The sequence below is a fragment of the Arvicanthis niloticus genome, chromosome 16 (assembly GCF_011762505.2).
Source record: "Arvicanthis niloticus isolate mArvNil1 chromosome 16, mArvNil1.pat.X, whole genome shotgun sequence".
NCBI lineage: Eukaryota > Metazoa > Chordata > Mammalia > Rodentia > Muridae > Arvicanthis > Arvicanthis niloticus.
The window spans coordinates 30789586-30815218 of record NC_047673.1 but is presented as its reverse complement, the minus strand read 5'-3'; positions in this window follow the sequence as shown (position 1 = coordinate 30815218).

The window sequence follows — 25633 nt, the reverse complement described above, 5'->3', positions numbered from 1 at the left end:
GTACATCTTAAGTTTATATTATTTTGTGTCTATAAATAAAATGCAGCCAGAAAAAAAGTATTGCTTGGGAAGTTGTTTCAATTTTAAGTCTTTATATCCATTTCCTTAATGATTCAAAGTCTTAAAAATCTTTTTAATGTGTTAGGATTCATTGGCCATCCTATAATCAATTTAAAGCAGTATAAGTATAATACCATTATGCAACATAGATCATAAATGTCACAGTATGTATTACTGCACAAAGAGTATACACCAATTACATTTAAAATGATTTCTGAATATTACTATAACATTGATTGTCTAGATCTTAGGAAAAATCCTATTCATCATGGACTAACTCCTTATCATTGGTTGTTGTTTTGTTCCATCAAGCTATTTTATTTCTTACAGTGGTAAACAGAGTTTGTTCAACTTTATAATCTGCTCAAAGCACTGACATTATACACCTGGCTCATGACCTATTTTATTTACCATGGTGTATGGGAATGTAATACCAAGAGAGACTGGAAGAGAGTTTAGGAGGTGGAATAAGTGGTGGCTGTGTGATACCTGATGTGGGTGCTGGGAAGTGAACTCAGAACCTCAGAAAGAGCAGTAAGTGTTCATAACCATGGTGTCATCTCTTCAGCTGTCCCCTCTTTAAATTAAGTTATTCTTTAATAATTTAGTACATGTATACAATGCATTTTGACCACATCTACACAGAAACACTTCCAGTTTCTACTAGACACTTGTCCTCCACATCACTCTTCCAATATTGTTTCTTCTGTAAAAACGCATTGGTGTCAATTATTATAGCCTGCATGCACACATGTGTGGAGCCATCTATTGGAGAAGAGGCATCCTACTAAGGGCCTACCATCTCCCCTCACCTAACTATTACTAATAGTTTCCCAGATAGAGCTGGAGGCTTATAAGCCTATTCTCATCCTCATTTTGTGTAGGTCTTAAGTACCACCACAGATGCTATGAGTTCATGAGTGTGTTATCCCTGTCATAAACAGTTTCCTTACCTCTGACTCTGACAATTTTCTGTCCCCCTGTAATGACATAGTCTGAGCTTGTGGGGGGGTTTAGGTGTTATGTATTGAGGACTGAACACTTTATAGGTTCTTATTTGCTACATTCTGTGCAGTTGTGTGTTTCTAACTACCGTCTGTTGCCAAAAGATCCTCCTTTGATGAGGGTTGAGAATTAGAAGGCAGATTTGCACTTTGTATTTAGCCAAATATGAGTAGTAGGTTGTTTCCTCAGGTCAATCACTTCTCCATGCTCATTTCCCCTGTCCCCCAAGATTTACAGTACAAGGCGCACATTCCCTTGTGTGCAATAGGCCTTAAATTGGACCAGAATGGCACACGTTACTTTGGGAAGCCAGACTGACCAAGACTCTCTTAGACACTATGATGAAAGGACAAAACAAAACAAAACAACAACAACAAAACCCAAACAAACCAAACCTATTAGTTCTGTGTCCTTGACCAGACTAGGACTTGGCAAGGCTTATTTGATGCTGAAGTCAGTTCCTTGTGGGAGTCAAGATTGTGATTTTGGGGGACTCAACTATTCCTCCTGGGCTGTGGTTATCAGTCCTTAGGCAGCTGTGTATGAAGTATCCTATGTTCTGTTTGATAGCATTATCTGACTTAGCTCTTTGATGAACCTGGCCATATTCTCCCTACAAATGGTATATATGATTTTATCCTTCTCACCTGGCATAAAAGTTCTCAGCGTATGTAAGACATCCTGGTCACAGACATTGCTTTTGTCTTTATTTTTTTTTTTATCACTAGTCCTTCTACTTGACACCCTGCTGTTCAGGAACCATATTCCTCAGGATTTGGGCTAGGTTACCTCAATAACTTTCAGACTACTGGTGTGCCAGTCTCTCCACTACCTACTTTTCTTCTGTGGTTGCTCCTTCCTTCACATTGTCACAACAGGCCATTCCTGAGTGGTCTATTTTAAATGTATCTTTATAGAAGATTTAGGTTTTCTCTTTCTATTCTTTGTAAGCATGTATGTATATGTGTATATTTGTGTGCATGCATGTGTACACATATGTGCACACATTCATCCCATCACGTATGGAGGTATTGGGAGAAACTCAGTGTTAGCTCTTGTCTTCTACCATGTTTGAGACATCATCTCTTGTTCACATATGTGTACATAAGGCTAGCTGGTTTATGAGCTTCTTGACACTCAACTATTTCTATCTTCTGTCTCACTAAAGATGTAATGTGAATATAAATGTGAGATTTTATGTCTAAGTTTATGTAGGTCCTGGGGAGATATAGTCAGAATTATGTGTCAAATACTTTACCCATAGAGTCATCTACATATCCCTTAAATTCCAGGTTTTTTCTCACTGGCTCATTTTGTTAGTGGCATAGGAAAGTAGAGAGTCAAATTGACCTGATTATTTTCATTTCAGTCAAATGCTGTTATGTTAGGTCTTACTGATAAATATAAAATAAATTCATTATATATTTTAAAATAAAATATTTTGAATATATAATAAACATAAACATTTTGTTATTTATCCTTCTATTTAAAAAAACCAGTATGGCTATTTTGTGGAAAATTCCATTTGTTGTACTTCAAATCAAGGCAACAGAAGTTAAAATTTTTAGAAAACTCTTAAATTCTCATATGACAATTTTGTTTTTTATAGAGACCTAATGAAGCTGAAAAGGTGGCAATAAACATCATTATTTGAGCAAAATGGCAGTCTACAGAACAGTTCTTTACCAAGTATTCATTTAATAAAGATTTTATATGTAGAATATATACAGAACTAAAACATTTTAAACATCAACAAAACAAATAACTCAATTAAAAATGAGGCCCAGAACTAAGCAGAGTCCTCAAAATGAAGTAGTCATACTGAGAAACACTTAAAGAAATGTACAACATCTTTAGCCATCAGGGAAATGGAGATCAAAACTACTTTGAGATTTCATCTTACCTATTCCAGCATGCCCAAGATCAATAAAACAAATGACGAGAGGCCCAGCAAACAGCTGACTGAGACAGATGCAGATACTTATACACAATCACTGGACTGAAGTTGGGGACCCCTGTGGTTGAATTAGAGCAACAGTCTCAACTAACCTGGACCCCTGAGATCTCTCAGACAGAGCCACCAACCAGGCAGTATACACAAGCTGGTGGGAGGCCCCTGACACATATGTAGCAGAGGAGTTCCTAGTCTGGTCTCAGTGGGAGAAAAGGAACCTAATCCTTGAGAGACTTGAGGCCCCATGGAGTGTGGAGGCCTGCCTGGGGGGGGGCATCCTCTTGGAGACTGCGAGGGGGAGGAATGGGATGAGGGACTGTGGGAGGGGAAACTGGGAGGGGGGCAATGACTATACTGTAAAAATATTCAAGTAATAAAAAATAAACAATTTTAGTCTTGAGAGCATAAAACATGTATAGACTGTATATAAAACAAAACAAAATACGTAAATGTAGATGAAGCTTCTATTTCCTCAGATAAAGTGATGAGATGAGAACCATATTCAAGCTTTAGGAATACATGGCTTGGGATGAGTCAAGAATGTTTTTTATCTAACTAAACCTAAGTCTAGACTTGGAAGCTTCTAGCCTCCATACAATCTAAGTTTCTGCAAACCTGGACTTCGATGGATTCAGCTTCCAGCCTCTATCTGTTAATCTAGGCCTAAAATGTTTCAGGCTATGAGACTTACTGCTGGATAAACTCACTCTGTCCTTTTCTGAACCCTGGTTGGGTTTGTTCAGCTGTTCTGGCTCAAACTCCTCTCTCCAAGCTGACTCATTCAAATTTGCTTCTCTTAGGTTCTGACTGAATTGCTCTGCTCTGAACTCTACAAACTCAACTGCTCTGCACTGCACCAAACTGAACTCACCTAACAGAACGGAACTGAACTGAACTGAACTGAACTCCCTCTTCCTCACTACTCCTTAAGTAGCCTCTCTTTCTTGTGAGAGTTAGGCTTTGCCTTTCTCTGACTCATTCTGTCAGATCTTTCCCTCATTAGTCATTTTGTTTGCCCCTCAATTAGAAGTTCTTGTTTGGGATTAAAGGTGTGTACTAAATTTGAATCAAAGAGATTAAAGGTGAGTATTCCAGCCATTCAGAAGGATTAAAGGTGTATGGTGGGTTTACATTTCAGCCAGATCTTATCTTTGGATCTGAACTCTTCAAGAGCAGTCATGTTGATGGGTTAAACTTCCTCTACAAAAAACAAAACAAAACAAAATTTCTTTGCTTCTATGTTCAGTAATGATTTCTTGCATATTTAGTTTTCTTTGGTTATTTTAATAAAGAGTTCAGGGAAATAGTGAATAGAGGCCAGTGTCAATGCTGTTTTCTAGCACGACCCTGTCATTTTTAATATCTGCATCATATGTTAACATTCAGTTGAACTTAATTTTTATATATTTTTTTTGTAAAAATTTCCATTTTTCCCCCTAACAATGTGACTAGTTTTGTTGCTAACTTCTCACTGAGGTTCTGAGAAATGTAATTGTCTGTCACAGGATAGGGCTTTGAGTATAATGCACAGGTTCACTCACCATCTCCTGCCCTCTCTAGCTGGGAGCACGTACGTATTCCCATGTTATCATTTTTCGAGGAGAAATATAATGTATCAATGTTTTTAAAAACCTGGGGAAGAAAAGAAGGGCCTTGGGTAGGGGGAGCACCCTCTTGTGGGTGAAAGGGAGGGCAGATGAGGTGAAGAACTATGGGAGGGGGAAACAGAAGAGGGGGACAACATTTGAGATGTAAATAAATACAGTAACTAATTATTTTTTTAAAAAGCGTGGGGATAGGTCATATATAAGATAGTAAGCATTGATCCTTCACCAGTTATCAAAAAGTAACACAGGCAAAACTATTCTCCCTTGTTATTTGACTATGTGCAATTTCAATAGTTTACCAAAAATACAACATTGTGCAGAAAAGACTCTGACTTCCCATGTTAACCATTTTTGCAGCGAAAGAATATAAAATGCTTTTATTTTATTCCCTAAAGTCAGTGTTATAATTGTAGAAAGTAATAAATTACCTTTCCGAGGACTCAATTCTCCAGTGTTCCTCAGATACTCATAATGTTCCTATTTTAAAATGTTTTCAGGGACTTGTGCCATCTTCATATCTGCCAAGGCTTGTGTCATCATAGACATTGGCCATTCCTTCATTTGATGAATTACCTTCTGCAGATGGCAGCCTGTGCTTCCTGTGCCTAACATTGACAAACACATGAAAGGAAACAGGTTTTCCCATTGGTCTGCTCATGTTCACACATTGTTGTTATTCATCTGTCACCGACTGTGGTGGTGTTGTTCTGTTGTTGTTCTTTGGGTTCGGTGACTGAACTGTTCATGTTTAAATACTGTAGAGTTATTACAAGTGGAGATCATGGGATCAAAAACTATTTGTAACAAAGCCAAACAATTGAACTACACTACCTAACAGAGTGAATAGGAGTGAGGTTCCGGTGCAAAAACTTTCCTTAATCGATTTTCAGGTTTTTTATTATAGCTGGGACAGGTTATGGTTGATAGTGTTGCTGCACATCCATGTTGTGTCCTGTAGACTCTAAGGTATATTTTGCCCTTGCATGTTTGTGGGGCTGCATATGTAAGTCTGACATAGAACTGTGCCTTTTGGAATCTGTGTAACCCAAATTCCTGTTTATAAAACCATTGGTCTTTCCCCTTGGTCTATCTGCATTGGAAAACTGAGACTATTCATTACAACATATGGTGCATGTTGAAAGACTTATCCTGGGATGGTTGGCACCCAGAGCTCATCCATTTAGGGGATTTCTCTCCTTTTGTGTCATTTTTTCTCCACGGTTTCCTTCCTTCTTTTCTTTCTTTCTTTCTTTTTTTCTTTCTTTCTTTCTTTCTTTCTTTTTTTTGTCTCAGAACTTCATGCTAGTGACATGGTAAAAAAAAAACTCCTTTGACTTTAGACATCACATAAGACACGAAAGGTGTGGTGGAAGCTTTTGGGAGAACCCTTTTCCACTGGGTTTTATTTTTATACTTCTGATCACAGTTGAATGTTGTGTGATATCCAGGCTCACACAGCAGGGCAGAGTGTGAGTCTGGAGAAAACCCAAGTGGCTGCTCACATTTATTGCATGCTGATTATCTGCCTGTGACTTTTCTATGCTTTTTCCATTTAGTAAAATATGTAATCTCCACAAGAACTTAGCCTTTTTTCTTTATGTGCCCTAGGGGTGAAGGAAGTTCTTGAATATCTGATTTGGTTACTTGGTAGGAGAGATTAATTAATTTATTAATTAATAATAAATAAATTAATTAATTAAATTAAGTTTTAATTAAAGTTTTGAAACTGAGAATTTGAACTCCTGATTTATATCATTTTTGCTGTTTTTTAAACACTATTGAAATTATTGTAAAATATTTTTTCTTTTCTTCTTTTTTAAAAGCATTATTTATTTATTTTATGTATATAGGTACATTGTATCTTTATTCAGACACACTAGAAGAGGTGTGTTCATCAGATCCTATTACAGTTGGTTCTGAGCTACCACGTGGTTACTGGGAATTAAACTCAGGGCCTCTGGAAGAGTAGTCAGTGCTCTTAACCTCTGAGCCATCTCTCTAGCCCCCCAATTTTTTTTCTTTTAAAAGCTTTTCTTGAGTTCACGTACCAATAGAAATTATTTAATGACAATTACAGAGTCTTAAAATTTTTAATCCTTCCTACTAAAATTCTCTCCCAAAATACTATGATGACTGACAGATGTTTCACATGATTATGTTTGCTTAACCCTATTTTTCACACATCCTTCTAGACTTAAACAGATTGGACAAAAATTTTCAAATATATTCACTAACAAGGTGTAATATCAGAAAAATATATTTATGTGTCATTAAATCACCTTTATTATTAATAAGCACCTGCTCAATCATAAGTACTGAAATACAAGTCCCTTTACCACCCACCTATAGTTATTAGTGGATAGAATGACCTGGAAACCCAGCCTTCCCTTTTCAAAATGTGCTTCATAACCAGAAAACAATGGACCTGGTTGTTACTTCAAAGATATTTTTTTCTAAGTAAAATGTCAAATCCTGGAAATTTAGTTTTGCTCAAAATTCTTTTGGTTTGTTGGATTATATGTTGACATTAAAGGACCATTTGTTACACTGATGCAGTAAAAGCTTTATTGGCATCAGCTAATAAGTTTTGTCTGTTGCCTGGAGTCTAGTCTAGTCCCAGTCTTTGACCACCATCCTTCTTTGCTTGTCTTCATTTAGAGAAACAGTTTCATCACTCATTGGATAGAGCAAGAAAAATGTGGCTTTGCCCTTTCAAAATGGCATCATTCCAATCCTATGGAAATTTAAAATGGTTTAATGCAAACACACAGGCTCTCTAATTTCAGGAAGTATATATTTGGCTTCTTTCCTGAAGATGCTAAGCTATGAAGGTACAGCAAGGTCAAGAAGAGGGTAATGGGCAATTATAAGTGTGTTCACAGCATCACTATTCATTATAGTCCTAAGCTGGAAATGACCCAAATGTGCAGCAGAAGGGATATTTTTTGTGCATTCATACAAAGGACAATAACTCAGGGACAGAAATAAAAAAAATAGCTAGAGCTGAACAAATACATTGGATTAAAAAATACATTTACAGGGAAATGTCCGTAATATTGTATAGAAACTAAGTGAAGTTTCAGATAGTAGCTCCCTCTGGCTGCTTCTGAACATGGTGTTGGCTGTTGGCAGTGGATAATAGCATTTTAGGGGCTTCTTTGGGTGATATATTCCCATTTTGAAAACACAGTAAGCTTATATAACTTTCTTTTGTTACACTTCAGTGAAAACTCCTATTACAAAGCGGAGAAAAAGGCAGAGCCACAATTTTCTAAGTTATGCTTAGATAAGGAATGCACATTTAGATGGATATTCTATTGTACAGTGCGGTTACCCTTCTTTGAACATCACACACTGTATACATGCAATAAAACACTAGATGGTCTCCCACTACACCAAATTAGTACTTATTCTGTACAAATGAATAAGTAAAGTTTGAAATATTTTTATAAAAAATATCATGAAAAGAGACAGAACAGGAGCAGAGAAGAAAAAAGGAGAATAAGGAAAAAGGAAGGGAAGAAGAAAATTAATAGTGATGAAAAGCTAATTTGTTAACTCAATTCTACCTCTGTAAACATGGAGAGAAGTTCTCTCTCTCATATATATATATATGTATATGTATATGTATATGTATATGTATATGTATATGTATATGTATATGTATATGTATATGTATATGTATATGTATATATATATGTATGTATATATGTATATATATGTGTATGTATATATATGTATAATTGCTAGGCATGGTACCTTGGAATTAAATCCATAGTTCAGTATTACTGTTTTATCAAATATCTCATTTAACTACCTTTTCCCATCGAGGTAGTACATGACTGAACTTGTTTTGGTCAGCTTTTTAGGAGAAAATCAGATTAAGCCCTTGTGCACTTAACCAATAAAGAATAATCATTAATAGCCCATATATGGTAGAAATAAATTACCTGGTTAACAATGCTACTGGCCTAATCAGTATACATTTAATAGGCTATTCCTACATTTTTTTTTTCACCAACCAAACTGCTTTACCTAAGTATAATGGCACATGAAATTAGTGCTAGCTTTTGTGGAGGAACAACAGAGAATATCTTCAGGAGTACATTTCATTTTCTAATCTTTTAACCTAACTTTCTTTTATTTTTTCATGATCCCCTGTGAGATACCACACTATACTCAGCTATTATCTATCTGGGCTTCTCCTGGCTATTCCAATGTTCCAGATATTTCTTATTTTTGATGACTGACGATTTTGAGACATACTGATTTGGTACTTGTAGGATGCTCAATACTGAGTTTATTTGCTTTTTCAGGCTAAGGCAGATGTTTTACTTATTGGAAGGAAGGTCCAAGAATCAGTGTTACTCATCCTGTTAAATGCTGATGCACACTGGTCACATGATTTATGACTGGCAATGTTTACTCTAGAAACAGACTAAAATAGTTGTTTGTCCAGTTTCTCCAGTACAAAGCTAATCAAAACATATGTACTTTGATTTTAATAGAAAATAAACCATGAATAAAATGGTACATATTAATAAAATATAGAATTTCAATGAATAAAATATAAAAGCATCTTGCTTTTTGAAAGCAGAATCATAGGGTCATAATTTCATGTGTGTGTGTGTCTGTGTATTTGTGTATGATTTCCCATGGTGTTCAATTTTGAAAATTATTCTCTGAGGCAATTAGATTGCAAAATTTCAATTGACAAATCACATGATAATTTTAGAATGTTTTGGCAAATGATTTATTAATTTGGACAGATTATTTACTTGAAGGAAAATGTTGAATTATTTAAACAAAACAAAAACACAGGTGCTCACAGAGACTGAACTGACAATCAGGGAGATAAGGGAGCCCTATGGGTCTGAGCTAGGTCCTCTGCATATACGATATGGTTGTGTAACTTGGTCTTCTTGTGAGACTGCTAACAGTAGGAGCAGGTGGTGTCTCTAATTTTTTTGTCTGCTTTTGGGACCCTTTTCCTTCTAGTGAGTTGCCTTTTCCAGGTTTGATATGTCAAGCCTTATTGCATCTTATTATGCTATGTTTGGTTGATATTCTTGGAAGCCCTGCTCTACTCTGAAGGGAAACAGAGGAGTGGATTTGGGGGAGAGGGATGGTGTAGAAGAGGAACTGAGAGGAGAGGAGGGAGGGGAAACTGTGTTCACGACATAATATGTAGAGAAAAGGTAAATGAAAAGCATAGCTAATGTGAGTAGATTTTTGGAAAAGCATTAGTGCTATTACCTCTAAGTCAGATTATTAAAATTTATGCAAATGCATTAACTCCACAACAGTGCTATTAACTCTACAATGTTAGATTAGTTATATTTTAGGGTGATTTAACAGATGAGAAGTTGAGAATTGTCTTGGAAAGATGGAGCAAGCTCACATTCTACCTCCTCAGAGAAGAATTTCACATAGTCTTGGTAAAACTGGAAAAAACCTAGAAAAATCTTTAAGTGCTGGGAACTGCTGACATGAAACATGAAAGCAATTGTGTACTTACTCAGATAAAAACTGTTCATAAAGTTTCCAAAGTTGAGCCAAAAATTTTGAGTTAAACTTTATAAATCACAATATTAGACAACAATGTTATCATCGTTTTTATAGCAAGTCTACAGTGTTTCCAGTTTATCTTTTAGTTTTAACATGAAAAAATTCTTAATGTCTTTAAAATAAAATTCACATTGCATCTTAAATGTATGAAACATAGCCACATAATAAAATATGTAATAATATGTATTTATTTCAAAAAGTTTACAACTATTTTCTTCAGGAAATATAAAGATAAATTTGTAGCAATGTTCAGAATAAAGCTAAATACTAAAAGACTAACACAACCCAAAGCATTCTAAATTGATTGGCAAATAAAACATCTAAATGATCTCTAATCTGTTAATAACATAGTACCTCATATTGTTTCTCATAACAAGGATTAGAGTTAAGTTGGCATGGCAGAGATTGATTCTCTAATTTTTATCAATAGAGTGAAGATCAATTCATTGCTTGGCAATAATCTTCCTTATACAAGCAAAGCAGACAGAATTATGCATGCCCTATTTGCAGTTACCCAGTTATAAACCATCTAGGTGAACAGTGCTGGCTAAATGAGCCCTTGTCAAAGTTTCAATTGTTGCTCTCTTCAGCCAAGCAGATTGAGTCTGTGACTAGAGATGCCTTAGGCTTCTTACTAGCTAAGAAAGATTGGAAGAAAGAATACTGGAAGAAACATTGAGAAACAAGGACAGTGTGGTATTACTAGAAAAGCCAGCAGTTGGAGGGAAGGACGCAAATACACATCTCATAGTAGACATGATGCCTGAGATTGGCACAAAGACAGAAGTAGAGTGTCTGCTTGCTTTTTTCTTCCAAGGAAAACGGTGAAACGGGGTCATTCCTGTGATCCTGGTTCACTTAGATCCTTAGGAAGAGACTAAAGGAAAAAGAAAACATAAAGCACAGAGGAAAAGTATTTGAAATAGTCTGGAGTTTGAGATTTATGTGAGTGTTTCTGGGGAAATGAGCATGTCATTTAAGTGTCCTGTTTGCCATATGGTTCATTTCTTGAAAATGAGATTGAAACCTGATAAAATTGCTCTATAAGTGGTTCTTATAATCTGCCCACCACGCATAAACATGTATATATTCTATCCTCTTTAATTACTGTAGTTTTCTATACGTGAGCAGGCAGACTGACTAAACCTGAGGAATTCCTTTGATTTCACTTGGATTGGATATGACTACATTTAGAAAACAAATGCAATGTTGGTTATTTTACTCAAAGAGAGAGATATGGTTGCAACTTCAATGGTGTAATGGATGGAGCAATGCAATTTTAGCTGATTTTTCCCCTTCAAATAGGTATTGAAGCCATAACCTCTGTTCCTATGGATATATGACTATGACCTTCATTGGAAAAAGAATCTTACTGGATGAAGACACGTTAATATGAGTCATACTGGATTAAAGTAGATCCTAGCAATCATATTCATAAATCAAATTCATAGCAAGGTCATGAGTAAACAGAGGCACACACATCATATGAAGACTGGTAGAACAATGTACCTGCAGGACAAGGAACTCCCAAGATTCTAGAAAACCTCAAAGTCAGCAGAGACAAATTTTCCTGGTGCTCCATTGCAGTACTAACCATTATTCATGTCTTGATTCTGGGCCTTTGGCCTTTACATTCTGAGATATGACATTCCCAGTGTTTTACGAGTATTAGTTGTTGTACATAAACATGACTGACCTAGGAAACAAATACATGTGTTCATTATCATTTAATTGTAAATTCATTATTTTAAGGGAACTTAGAAAATGCTGTGCTGCTATGAACAGAGATTCAGAGGCACTCAGGCTTCCTGCTTCCCTTTTTCACAATATATTTTTTATGGTTGAATATTTATTTGTTTCTGTTGCTAAGTATGCTTATGGGAGTATGAAGAGTAAGCAAGGCAAATATCTTTTAAGGATGTAGACGAGGGAGGAACAGATCACTGTAAGTCTGTTCCAAAGTGATTTGTGAGTGTGTTGATAGGCCATATTTTTGTTCTAATCTCCCTATGGTTTCTAATGAGAAGGTTGGTGGTTTTGGAGGTGAGTGGAGTTAATTTGCAATTTCTGTGTTCAATTTTGATAGTGAAGTAAGGAGATATTTGTGATTCCTAACTTGAATGATCAGAAAAGTAAGGAATCTATTCTTACATGTCCTTTCAGCACTTACAGCATACAATAGTGGTTTCTGATTCTGTCAGGTGGTGGTATAGTCTTGGTATAAAATTGACATTCCCCTTTGCTACCACAGAAAGTATTGTTTTCAGATGAAGCTATCAGGGAACAGTCCATTAAAACCGAGGTAGCAACATCACCAGAAATAGTATTTTAAAAGATGATCGAATTGGACACCTTGTGTGATTATCTACACAACCACACTGAAGTTCATTCTATCCTCAGGAAAACGTGGTTAGGTTAACTTTGTTCTCCAGTGAAACCACACCAGAATTAATGGATATGTTTTAAAATTCTTAAACAATAGAAGTTAACAATTGGACCTACCTCTAAAGTTTTCATTCAATAATGGCCCAGCAGTGTTGCTTGCGATATGGATACATACCATTTAAAATATAAAATATAATTTAGAATAACATAAATTTAAAAGCCGTGCATGTGAGCTTTGTGCTCAGCCAATGTTGAGAATCATGAATATAGATAAGGTGACCATTGCTAATAAAAATGGGAATCTCTTAGTTATTAGTGTAGTGTAGCCTTTGGCATATAAACAGAGTACACTGGGAAAGGAGAGATGGCTTAACAGGCAAAAGAGAAGGGTGTCAGTCTAGACATACCACATTCTATTTCTGGAGGTGCCATTTTGAAAAAAAAAAAAGAGTTTAGCTCCCACAAGTTGTTCTCTGAGTGCCACGTGCATGGGGCACATACCCCTAAATGTAATATAGAGTACAGTGGCTTTTAGGTAGGATTTTCATAACTACCTATTTCACTTTTTTTAATGTTTATTCATGGGAATGTACACATGTTTATGTTGGGGAGGGCTGCCTACAGACTCCAGAAGAAGGGAGAAAAACTCGGGAGTTGCAGGGGTTAGGGGTTACCTGAGTACTGTGAACTATATGTGGGTCCTCTGGAAGAGCAGCACAAACTTCAGTTACTGAGCCATCTCCTCAGCTAAGTTAATTCTTATGCAGAACTAGTCCGTCTGCTATTGGCCACAGTGATTTATGTCATTTGGTTTAAATGGTTAACACATTGAATCAGGACAAGTCGATCTGCTTGAATGTGGCCTAGGCACCTGGGCCCAGTTGATATTTGAGAACAACTGGATATCATGTCTCATTTATTAAAATATACTCATATCTCAAATTAAACACTGTTTAAACAAGTTAAGCTAATAACTAAACTGGACTGTGGCTCACATGGTGGCATGATGCTTACTATGTCTGAAGAAATAAGAGACCATTTTTTTTTTTTTAAATTTGAAAATTTTGAAACATCAAAAGGAGGTATGATCCCTATGCCTCTTATATTTTTTTATCACCATAAACAAGAAACAAAATTAGATCTTGAGCCAGTGGGGCCTAACAATAAAGCGACTACAGAAGCACTAAAATACCTCTGGAATTTGGTCTAATGTATTTGCTCCTTTTTCCCTAATCCACTTGGTTGCTCTTCATTCTAGTGTGAAAAGTAATTCAATTTCCAAGAATCCGCTACTGCAGTACTAGAAAACACAAAAAGCTTGAGAAACAGTTTTATTCTCAGCTCCTTGTAACTAAAGATAAATTATCAGGCATATGCACAGGGTGACTAGTCAGATTTGCCTGAAATGGCTATAAGCAAAATTAGGTCAGAGCTCTGTGTAGCATAATAGCTGGGCTCAAATTATTTGTACAACCTGAAGCCAGTGTATGCACATATATACTGCCCCTGAGTACACGACACAGATCTTCTGCTTAGCATATGCTATTTTAAGAACACAAGGAATATTTATTTTATGCCATTGGATGTCATATGTATTGGTGTGGTTGCCGATTGCTCCAATAAACCTTGTTTGTGGCTTTGAGAATCTTGAAAGCATCTTGTGCTGCAGCTGGATGAACTTTCTCTGAATGATGCATCTCTCCCCTCCACAGTCTTATTTCTAAAAAGTTCTATACTATGAACAAAAAAAAAACGTTCTTCACAGTAATGAACTGATCAATTGGAAGGACACTTTTTGCCTTGAGCATCTTTGCAGATTTGAATGTGAAGCTAAATGCTGAAAAGAATGCACCAAAGATAGATATTCAGCCTTTCAAGACACATTCAGAGCACACACACACACACACACACACACACACACACACACACAGTCCACTCTGATGTTATATAGTGTTTATTACTCAAGATGATAAAATGTTTTATTATTGTGCTTTCCACTGACCACCTACTTCAATTCTGAATCTGATGTTCCCTCTGTCCTTCGCGTTATTGGATTCTGCAAAGTTATCAAATGTACTACAGCAGATCCGCTGAGAGTAAAAACTCAGAACTCTTCTGATGATATCAACATATAAGCAATTTGTTTTCTTTTGCTCTAATAAAGGAAGGTGTAACTTTCTTTTATTACTGAAAGCTGGGTTGGAAACTTATGGCTGATTCTATCGCTGCTCTTGTTGTGATGAGATAGTGTTATGTCTGGTTAAAATTGCAGAAACTGGGTCCAAGTTGCCTATGTTTGATTTTCTGCTTTTCCTCTTATACCTGAACAGGCCTGGGTAAGTATATAAAGTCCATCTCCTCCAGATTCATCACCTATAAGCTGAAATAAATAATACCTATCTGGGTATACAATAGTTTAGTGAGAGAATAAATAGCCAACAATATTCAGTACACGTTATTTTTTGATTACTCCAAGTACATATTTCAGGTTTGATAAACAATAATTTCTCCTTTAATTTTCTTTCTCAGATTTTCATCTAGTGGAATGAAATCTGATGGTACTCATCCCATCTCTTCTAAAAATCAGAGTAAATGTACAAATATTAACTTCTGGTCACCTGAGTTAAAAATATATGTGATTATGCTGTCATCCTGAGGATAGTGTACTGGACTGCATAATAATAACATATTAATAACGGAAGACATAGGGTGATAAAGGAGTTTGATTTCATAAAAATCAATTAGAATAATGTATATTTGATTTAACTTGAGGCCCACCAACAGAAGAGCCCATGTCCTACACTACTTACTGGGCCAGGCACCAGAGACTGCACAGTCTAGAGACCTAGGAGAGAACCTAACATGTCTGGGGAAAAAAAGCCAATGAAATGATTCCTAATGATGTTCTGATATACTCACAGATCAGTGCCTTGTCCCGTCATTATCAGAGAGACTTCCCCCTGTAGCAGATGGGAATACATGCAGAGACCCATAGCCAGACATTATGCAGAGAGTGTCTAAATTGGAGGTCTTTATTGGTCTTCCACCTCTGAGATTGAGAACTCCATGGGAGAAGGGGAAGAAAGAATGTAGGAGTCAGAGGGGATGGAGGACACCAGGAGAACATGCCCCACCAAACCAGCTGAGCAGGGTTCATATTCATATTGACTGACAGAGACTAAAACAGCAAACATGGTGCTTGCCTGGGTCTGTACCAGGTCCTCTGCACATATGTTACGGCTGTTATCTTGGTGTTCTCATGAGACTCCTAACAGTGGGTGTGGATGTACCTCTGAGTCTTACGCCTTCTCTTGAGATTATCTTCCTTCTATTGGGCTTTCACTTTGTCTTATTGTATCTTTTTTTTCCAGTTTTTCTCTTAGAGGCCTGCTCTTCTTAAAAGAGAGAACATAGAGGGAGTGGATCTGGGGAGAGGGGAGGAGGAAAGAAAGTTGGGGGGAGTGAAAGGAGGGGAAACTAGTTTGGATGTGAGAAGACTATTTTCAACCAAAACCAAATGTCTTCATGCTCTAGATAAAGTACATGTGGTGGAGTACTTACCAGATGTGCACAAACCCCAGGTTCCATCCTAACACTATCTACATTAGGCATGTTGACAAAGACTTGTAGTCCTAGGATTTGGGAGAAAGATTCTGGAAGGTAAGCAGCTTGAAGTCATTATTATAGACTATATAATATAGTGAGTTCCAGACCAGCATGGGTCATATGAAACATTGTCTAAAAATATAGTAAAATGTAAATCAAGACAATTTAAAATATCCGTAGTAAAAATAAAATGAAACAAACTGTTAACAAGTAAGTAGTGTTTTAGGTTAGAGATGGAGAAAAGGAAGAGTTCTGACCACCAGTTTCCAGCTTGTGTTCTGAGTGTTGAAGTTGTGAGGGGAACTGCAATAGTAATCTAAATAAGTTTGACTCCGATGTCCATGACTTTCTTATTTACTAAAATAATATACAAGTATTTTATACAGCATGGAAACACAAAATTTCATAAAACACTAGATGTATTTGCTTCATGGGTTTTTCACTGTGGACTTAAGAAAAAAAAAGATATTTGCAGTCCAAACTTTCTAGAACTTAAATTTCTTGGAATTGATGTTTTGGTAACTGAAATTATTTCATATTGGTTTGTTGTGAGACTGATTGTGCTTAGAAAAAACACACACACTCAAACACACACATGCACACATACATATGCACACATTCTCATGTATATGCACACAAACACACACAAACACATACCTCAGTGTGTATATACATTATATACATATACATCATATACATATACACATACACACACACATACACATATACATGTATATATAGTTGGGAGCTTAATACAATAATTTTCTAAACTTCTTAGCACATTTTCCATATGTGATAATTAACTCCTTGTTCATTCACTCTCTCCCTCACTTCCCTTGAGATTTTACTACTTAGCGGTAGCCACCCTGGGAAGGAGAAATCCTTAGTCAGCAGTACTGTTGATTTTGCTTTGCTTATTGTAAGTTCCTTTTCACGGAATGCTCCAAGTGTGTGAGCTGAAGATTTGGCATCATCTATGCGGCTTTTCTGACTGGCTAGGGAGAACTTGCCATCAGCCATGCTGGACACAGTCTGATGTGTTGGGAAGCTGCACCTGTTTCTCAAAGTGGTGGTCTCTCACAATTCTTAGCTTCATAAAAATTCCAGCAGAGCAAAGTAATAGTCTTACTTATGGCTATATTCATTTATTTTTAAAATGTATGTGGCCATGATAGAGAATTAGACTTATACTGAGGTTTAAATAACAGTGTGAGAGGCCTTGCCTGCCTATTTCTTTGATCAGAATTTCTGTATTAGCTTTTCAAAATGACAGGAATTAGTATGTGGATATAGACTCAACTCAAATTTTACCCCCAAGTACTCATCTGCTTTAACAAATTCCTCAGTGACTTAGCCTTTTTGACTTGCTTAGTGAGTTTTCTTTTATTGTGCACCGATTATTATTTAGTGACAACAATTAATCTGTCATGGGAAGTGAGTTTCAAGTTCCCTAGTGTATGTCTGAAGTCACAGGCTGTACTAAGATCTATAAAAGTTGTTTCCTATACTTTCATGGTGATTGTAAGATATAATTTATAAATTATAAAGAAGACTGATAATAACTAATAACAAAATATAACAGTTGCTAGCCATAAGTAACAAAAGCTGTATGGATTTGATCACTCTCTACCCCCCTCCCCAATTAATATTTTCATAAGCAGGACAAGTCGTTTCTTCAGTGTAGCAGGAGAACATATTATTCTCTAGACATTTTAAATGTTGGGAATGTAATATGTATAAAAATCCAAATAATAGCTTTCTATCATTTTACTCATTGTTAAACACACTAATACCAGTGTTGAGGAAAGAAATACTTTCCTATCTACTACAACAAAATGTTAGTGCAACCAGCATGATCTGTTTGGTTCAGGCAACAGCAATTCAAGTAGTGTATTGTGTCCCCCCAAATTAAGGTGATGATTTTTAAAAAAAAATATAAATAAACTGAAAAAGAATAACAGTTATTCAAAGGTATTTTCTGTACCATTAGCACAAGCTTCTTCATAGGGCAGAGGCCTAGCCACTAAAAGAATGAGTTTGCTTGAGTGCACTCAGTGCCTCTCATGTCTTTTATTAGGAGTTCAGAAACCCCTATAAATGTGCCATTTACAACCTTTGTGAAAATAACACACACACATTACCAACTTGCAGGAATGGATTTGCCAAAGTGGCTTTCATTATTTTCAAGGGAACACATTTTGATTTGGGAAACAGTGCTCGGAATGGAGATACCATTTGCTTCTCTTTTTAGATTAAACACAGACTCCTGTGGTTACACTGCCTGCTTCTCTCCAGCAGATGCACTTTACTGCACATCCGTGCCAGCACTCTGCTAAGGTCTTTTTTGTAACTAAGAAACTATTTCAGTGATGCTGGAAATTCAAATGACTCTTCTATGAATGTAGGACATTATCTGAAATTGTCACCACTAGTACTACACAAATGATACGCACAGTATTTAACTTGTTCTTGCTCACTGTTCCTGGGATTGTAATAGCATTCTGAAATTCTATGTAAGAGATGACTATTAGAGGATAAAATGAATATCAACTATACTTTCACCCATCTTTAAAATGAGGCCACTAAGGAAGAGAGCTAGAGTTATGACTTGAATGTTATTGTTTTTCAAAGCTTGATAATAAACTCTTTTTACTCCAGAAAAAAGTACATTAGCACCCACCCAGTTAATGACTAGAGAATTGTACATTTCATTAACTACACTCGTGGTTCATTGCTCTGTCTTTACACAAGGAGTAGTTTTCAGCTTTTGCCTATATTTATATGTATAGGAAAAATATATGATACATATTTTGTTGAGTATAGCATGAACATAATACATTAGACTTTAATTTCAAGATTTATTTTTCTACTTCCCCTACAAGATATTTTTCTGTGCTACTTAATTGTAAAAATTAGGGTTGATAAACAGAACAATTTATAGGTGTGGAGGAAGGAATGTGCATGAAAATGTGCATGCATTTGGAATATTTTGTATAATGTACAAGTTCTTAATTATATTGAGAATGTTAATTTTATGAAATGTCAATAATCCCATGTCAGAATTTTTGTGCTGTCTTGGAAAGCCTGAAAGGATAAGAGTCTTTATAATTAATTGGGATATAAAATATGATAATGCTATCAACCAAAGTATTGCATTTTTATTTGGTCTACAATGTTGTAGTACAGAATGGACAGGCCCATGAATGCATTTACATATCCCAGGCTAGTTAAACTACACTAGATGATTTAATTTACTCATTAACTAATCTTGATACCTCTTCGCATCATTGTCTTCTGTGAGCTTTATTTTTATCTCTTTATGAATTATACTTTCCCTTTTCACAATGAATGGTGAACATTGGACCTTTGCTTAGAATATTATGCAAATACTCTTTGATTGTTTGATTGACAATGACTCCCATAGGGTCAATACTTGGTGCCTGGTTGATGAAACTATTTGGGAAGAATTAGTGGTTTAGCTTTGTTGAAGTAGGCGTGGCCCTGGTGGTTGGCTTTTAGGTTTCAAAAGACTTATTTTATTCTCTCTACTTCATGTTTGTAGTCTGAGTCCAAGACTGCGTATCTGCCACCAAGTATTCATTCTGCCATCACGGACTCTAAGCCTTGGCCAGTTAAACACTTTCTTCTATGAGTTGCTTTGTTCTTGGTGTTTTATCACAACAATAGAAAAGTAACCATTGTACCCTGCATATTATTTTCTCATTGCTGCATAACAAATCACTATGGATGCTGTGTCTTAAAATAGCACCCATTGTTATTTTGACATTTCTATAATTAAAAATATAGTTTGCAAGTCTCACAAGATTGAAATTAAAGTGTTTGTTGGGATGAGTTTTTATTTGGAGACTTGGCTGGGGAAGAATCCTCTTTGATGGAGCTTCGTGAGTATAGTCTTTATCAGGTCAGGGGTACATAATATTAAAGCTGATTTCATGTTGTCACTATGTAGCTCTCACCAATCCTTGATACAACACAACAGACTATTTTCAAGGTCAACAAGAAAGTATTTCATATGGGTACATTCAGAGATGGCTTGGACTCCCTTTCATAGCTTTTTTCATGTAAAATAAATACTTTTTTCTGATTAACAATAAGTCTATGAATCAGAGACCTTAATTATAGTAAACACCTCCACCTTTTCCACTGGCTGTAGTCTAAATCAGGGTATAAAATGTGATCATAATCACAGACCCCATTACAAATAGGGCTGACAACATGTGTGTACCATGGCCAGGAATCCCAAGATCCTGATGAAATTTTGTCATGTAACCTCCTCATTCCCTTCTCATCTCTTAACATCTTAGTGTGGAATCCAGAGACCAGATCTCAGTACTTTGTTTTTCTCTTTATTTTCTGAGGAAATCATACCATTCCCTTTGACCCAATTATCCATTCCTCATTTCCTCCTTTAGGTCAGAGTCATGTGTTCAACTGAATATTTGACTCGAGTGTAATAGGTGTCTTAATATTAGCTAATTCCAAACTGGTGTTTCTGCCCCACCATATTTGGTTATTGTATAGTCTTCCGTAAGACGCTACTAAGGACAAATGATCTCATGTTTACCTTCCCACCTGTTCCCAAATCCAACTGTCTCCCCCATTCATTTCCATCCTGCTTAAGCCCTTTCTTGTTACTTAGCCTGTCTGGGTCTGTGGATTGTTGCATGATTATCCTTTACTTTATGATAATATCCACTTACAATTGAGTACATACCATGTTTGTCTTTCTGAGGTTGGGTAGGATTACCTCACTCAAGATTATTTTTTCTATTTCCATTCATATGCTAGCAAATTTCATGATGTCAATTTTTAAACAGCTGAGTAATACTCCACTGTGTAAGTGTATCACACTTATGTTTTATCCATTATTTGGTTGAGAGACATCTAGGTTGTTTCAAGTTTCTGGCTATTGTGAATAAAGCTACTATGAACATAGTTGACCAAATGTCCTTGTGGTAGGCTAGAACATCCATTGGAGTGCCCAGGCATGGTATGGCTAGATCTTGAGATAGCTTAAGTCCAAAGTTTCCAAAAAAATCACTATATTGGTAGCCACAGTGGCTGTACAAACTGTATATTTCTACCAGCAATCAGAGAGTTCCCCTTGATCTATATCCTCACCAGCATAAAATGTCACTTGTGTTTTTGATCTTAGGCATTCTTATGGTTTGGTAGCTAAGGGTTTTGGACATATCTTTAAGTATTACTTAGCCATTTGAGAGTCCTCTGTTGAGAACTGTTTATATATGTACTCCAGTTTTTAATTGGATTACTTACTTTGTTGATGTCTAGTTTCTTGAATTCTTCATATATTTTGGATATTAGCCCTCTGTCCAATGTGCAATTGGTGAAAATCTTTTTTCATTCTTTTTTTTATTAGATATTTTATTTACACTTCAGATGGCATCCCCTTTCCCCATTCCCCCCCACACCCCTTAGGAAACCCCTATCCCATGCCCCCTTTTCCTTTTTGCATTTATACATTTTTTAAAAATAATGTTAATCATAGGATTTATAAGTTTGGAATTGTTCAATCAGAGGTGTAACCCACTGACCAACCTAGATATAACAACTATCTTTGACTGGTGGAGATACTTGAACCTCTGCCTCCCTGTCTCCCCCTTTTTCTCTCTTTCTTCACCTAGCTTCTCCTCTCTTTCTTCTTCTCCTCTTCTTACTCCTTTTCTTCCTCTCAGTACTCCTCCTATGTTAGCTCCTCCTACACATCACCCTTCCTGTTAAAATGAAACTTTTCTCTCAAAATACAATTAGAACATAATTATGCCAATTTGTACCAGTGATGTACAGGATAGTCCTAATACCCAGTCCATCTTTTTGTTGACTAACCAGCTCCTCTGTCATCTATTATAACTAAAACATGTAGTTCTGAACCTGGCTTTAGGATGAATGTCAGCTGACGACCATCCACTCAAGTCTTTTCTCTTAAGGTCAATAGCTATATGTTTTCAACCCCATCAGAAATCCAGAATGACTGAGTTAACTATAATTGCGGGAAGCACAAATCATAGTTTCTAAAACTTAGCCAATTTATAGAGACCTCTGAACACCTGAACACTCGCTCTACTTCAAAACGTTGGAGCATCTGTTCTTCTGCCTTCTGGCCCAGGATCATCTGACAGACCTTAGTGCTGCAGAATTATTAAGGGCTGATTACTCTGTATAGGCAGATATAATCAGTCGACTGTTCTGCAAGTGTGTCCTTTTCTGGACAGTAATTTGTTTGTAGAAGGAAAGAGGCAATTCTTGCCTAGTGGCTGTCTCACCACAACTGGTTCACTTAAGTATACTATCATATCATCTGCAAATAGTGAAATTTTGACTTCTTCCTTTCCTATCTGTATCCCTTTGACTTCCTTTTGTTGTCTAATTGCTCTGGCTAAGACTTCCAGTACTATATTGAATAGGTAAGGTGAGAGTGGGCAGCCTTGCCTAGTCCCTGATCTTAGTGGGATTGCTTCAAGTTTCTCTCCATTTAGTTTGATGCTGGCTACTGACTTGCTGTATATTGCTTTTACTATGTTTAGATATGGGCCTTGTATTCCTGATCTTTCCAAGACTTTTAACATGAAGGGATGTTGAATTTTGTCAAATGCTTTCTCAGCATCTAGTGAGATGACCATGTGGTTTTTCTCTTTGAGTTTATTTATGTGGTGGATTACATTGATGGATTTCCGAATATTGAACCATCCCTGCATTCCTGGGATAAAGCCTACTTGATCTTGATGGATAATTGTTTTGATGTGTTGTTGGATTCGGTTTGCGAGAATTTTATTGAGTATTTTTGCATCAATATTCATAAGAGAGATTGGTCTGTAGTTCTCTTTCTTTGTTGGGTCTTTCTGTGGTTTAGGTATGAGTGTAATGGTAGCTTCATAGAATGAATTGGGTAGTGTTCCTTCTGTTTCTATTGGATGGAATAACTTGAAGAGGATTGGTGTTAGGTCTTCCTTGAAGGTCTGAAAGAATTCTGCACTGAAACCATCTGGCCCCGGACATTTTTTGGTGGGAAGATTTTTAATGACTGTGTCTATTTCTTTAGGCGTTATGGGACTGTTTAGGTGGTTTATCTGCTCCTCGTTTAACTTTGGTACCTGGTATCTATCTAGAAAATTGTCCATTTCCTCCAGATTTTCCAATTTTGTTGAGTATAGGCCTTTGTAGTAGGATCTGATAATTTTTTTTAATTTCCTCTGTTTCTGTTGTTACGTCTCCCTTTTCAGTTCTGATTTTATTAATTTGAATGCTGTCTCTGCGTCCTTTGGTTAGTCTGGCTAAGGGTTTGTCTATCTTGTTGATTTTCTCAAAGAACCAGCTCCTGGTTTTGTTGATATTTTGTATAGTTCTTTTTGTTTCGACTTAGTTGATTTCAGCCCTGAGTTTGATTATTTCCTGCCGTCTACTCCTCTTGGGTATACTAGCTTCTTTTTGTTCTAATGCTTTCAGGTTTGCTGTCAAGTTGTTAATGTATGCTCTTTCCACTTTCTTTTTGTGAGCACTTAGAGCTATGATTTTTCCTCTTAGTACTGCTTTCAATGAGTCCCACATGTTTTGATATGATGTGTCCTCATTTTCATTTAAATCTAAAAAGTCTTTAATTTCTTTCTTAATTTCTTCCTTGACCAAGTCATCATTGAGTATAGCATTGTTCAGTTGCCAAGTGTATGTGGGCTTTCTGTTGTTTTCGTCTATGTCAAAGACAAGTCTTAGTCCATGGTGGTCTGATAAGGTACTAGGGATTATTTTAATCTTTTTGTACCTGTTGAGGCCTGTTTTGTGACCAATTATATGGTCTATTTTGGAGAAGGTACCATGAGGTGCTGAGAAGAAGGTATATTCTTTTTTTTTAGGATGAAATGTTCTATAGATGTCAGTTAGGTCCAATTGGTTCATAACTTCTGTTAGTTTCATTGTGTCTCGATTTAGTTTCTGTTTCCATGATCAGTCCATAGCTGAGAGTGGGGTGTTGAAATCTCCCACTATTATTGTGTAGGGTGCAATGTATGCTTTAAGCTTTAGTAAAGTGTCTTTTATATATGTGGGTGCCCTTACATTTGGGGCATAGATGTTGAGAATTGCGAGTTCCTCTTGGTACATTTTTCCTTTGATGAATATGAAGTGTCCTTCTTTATCTTTTTTGATTACTTCTAGTTGAAAACTGATTTTATTTGATATTAGAATCGCTACTCCAGCTTGTTTCTTGGGACCATTTGCTTGGAAGATTGTTTTCCAACCTTTTACTCTGAGGTAGTGTCTGTCCTTTCCACAGAGGTGCGTTTCCTGAATGCAGCAAAATGTTGGGTCCTGTTTACGTATCCAGTCTGATAGTCTATGTCTTTTTACTGGAGAATTGAGTCCATTGATATTAAGAGATATTAAGGAAAAATGAGTGTTGTTTCCTGTTATTTTTGTTATTGGCAGTGGAGATATGTTTGTGTAGCTACCTTCTTTTACGGTTTTTAGAAGATTACTTTCCTGCTTTTTCTAGGTTGTAGTTTCCCTCCTTGTGATGGAGTTTTCCACCAATTATCCTTTGAAGTGCTGGGTTTGTGTTGAGATACTGTGTAAATTTGGATTTGTCATGGAATATTTTGGTTTCTCCATCAATAATGATTGACAGTTTTGCTGGGTATAGTAGTCTGGGCTGACATTTATGTTCTTTTAGGGTCTGTATGATATCAGTCCAGGATCTTCTGGCTTTTATGATCTCTGGTGAGAAGTCTGGTGTAATTCTTATAGGTCTGCCTTTATATGTTACTTTGCCTTTTTCCCTTACTGCTTTTAGTATTTTTTCTTTGTTTTGTACATCTGATGTTTTGACTATTATGTGGCGGGAGGTATTTCTTTTCTGGTCTAAATTATTTGGAGTTCTGTAGGCTTCTTGTATATTTATGGACATCTCTTTCTTTAGGTTAGGGAAGTTTTCCTCTATAATTTTGTTGAGGATATTTACTGGTCCTTTAAGTTGGGAGTCTTCCCCCTCATCTATTCCTATTATCCTTAGATTTGGCCTTCTCATTGTGTTCTTTTTTCATTCTTTAGGCTGCTATTTTGCCCTATTGATGATGTCTTTTGACTTACAGAAGTTTTTCAGTTTTATAAGGCTCCGTTTATTTCTTGTTGGCTTTAATGCCTGTGTTGTTGGTGTTCTGTTTAGAAAGTTGTCTCCTGTGCCAACGCATTCAAGGCTATTCTCGACATTTTCTATAACAAGTTCAGTGTTTATGGTTTTATGTTGAAATCTTTAATCTACTGGGACTTGAGTTTTGAGCAGGGTAATAGATATGGATCTATTTGTAGTCTTCTACATGCAGATATCCAGTCAGACATCCACTGTTTGTTGGAGATGCTGTTTCCCTACCACCACCTGCACTACCCCTGTTGTGTATGTCTGACTTATTTATCCCAA